The following is a 1,881-nucleotide window of genomic DNA, read 5'->3' on the forward strand; positions in this document are numbered from 1 at the left end:
AAAATACGAATATGTAATATGCCATATACTCGTAGGTTCACTAATTTCAGGAAATTACTAGCATTCGTAGATTTCTTATACGGATCCGCAAATCGGCCGAGAGCTTTAATTTCCACAGATTTGGCATCTTTGCCCGTAGGATAAAAAGTGCTTCCCATCTCTGCCACTAGGCTGCATGTTATCGAACCGAAGGCCATCTGTTGTAGGGAAGTGTAATCATGACAAAGTTTTATCACAAGTTTAAAACGGTCATGAAGTAACCAAGGAGAATTACAGTCCCTTCCCGATTTTGGCAACACGACCGGATTTTAATGTTGCCAAAATGGGGATGTTGCCAAAAACGGGAAAAAAATTTCATACAAAATTTCAATTTTTTTTGTTTGCATGATTGAAGCTAAATACTTAGAATATGTACTACAAAGTATGTGGAGTGATGTACGTGCATCATAATTGTCATTTTTGCGATATTATTCATAACTCGGAGATTGTAGTTCAAACAAAATTGAAACAAACTCAATAATGGTAATCAAACGATAGTGTAACTAATTAGCAAATTTCATAAGACAAATTTAATAATAAATAATATTTGAAATTAACAATAGCGTCGGCCATGTCCTTACAAAAAATGTAGTGTTAAAAAAACGTTTCTATTGTAGTTCATTGAAGTGCTGACTTCAATCTGACATCCCATATAAATTGAAGTCCACTAAAAATACTTGTTTTTATCATAATTCACTATATAAATCAAATAGCGATCCGCCGGATACAAGATGACTAAATTTGCTACAAATTTCGGATTCTTATATAATGGATTTTGATGGAGGCAAACTTTCTTGTGGTCGGTGTGATTAAGAGTAAAGTTCTGTGCACAATTTTCGCTGCCATGGGAAAAATGAACGCAAGGCATAAGACGTTTCATTATTTTAGACAATGGTAACGGATATCTGCATTCTGCACATTGGTCAAGCATATGTAGTGTGAGTATGGGTTAACTACACTCGACTCACTAAAACCAAATCCTTTTGCACTAGTCGGTCTCCTAGCACTCAACCCAGGAAAATTTCAGGCGGCAATGATTGATCCATGAGCACTATGTGCACCTCGCACTACGAGTGTTAGTGTGGCCAAGGTCATCGCACCCCAGTTCTCCATGCACTACTTTCATTATTATTACTTTGAAAAAAAAAAAATGAATGAATCCTACATCAGACTGAAGAGGCAAGCAAAGCAGATCGGACTAGTGATTAACACGTCGAAGACGAAGTAGGCTCAAGAGAAGACAACGGTTATTCATCACGAGCATGTATCAATGGCGACAAAATCAATGTGATTGAAGAATTCGTGTATTTACAAATTCGGAGACGCAACGTGGCAGGAAAGCGTACGTACTCCAAAAAACACTCCGATCGAATAGAGTTCGCCGCCGTACCGATCAGACTCCTTCATTAAACCGATGGCGGTAGTCCTCCTTGGACACGAGACGCTTGTGGAGGACCAACGCGCACTTGGAGTAAAAATGGTTCTCTACAACGATCCGACAGGCACAAGAAGGCGAGGTGTGCAGCGATCAAGGTGGAAGACGATTTACGGACCCTCCGTAGACTGCGTGACTGGTAACGTTCAGCAGTGGACGGAGATGACTGTTATGTACTGCAGAGGCCACTCCGGCTTTAAATAATAATAAACCACATGTGACGCATCACTCGCCTATCGAAGCAGATAGAATTACACCAGCGATCTCATGGATACTTCTCAGGAGATACTCCACTTCTGATACTTCGCCATCACAAATAGAACACTCGAGAGCAGGCATTGGAAGTGTAAGTGAGCATTGTGAGTATTGATCTGTTGCAATTTATGCTACATCCACAGCTAATGAGT

The sequence above is a fragment of the Armigeres subalbatus genome, chromosome 1, assembly GCF_024139115.2.
Source record: "Armigeres subalbatus isolate Guangzhou_Male chromosome 1, GZ_Asu_2, whole genome shotgun sequence".
NCBI classification, from domain to species: domain Eukaryota; kingdom Metazoa; phylum Arthropoda; class Insecta; order Diptera; family Culicidae; genus Armigeres; species Armigeres subalbatus.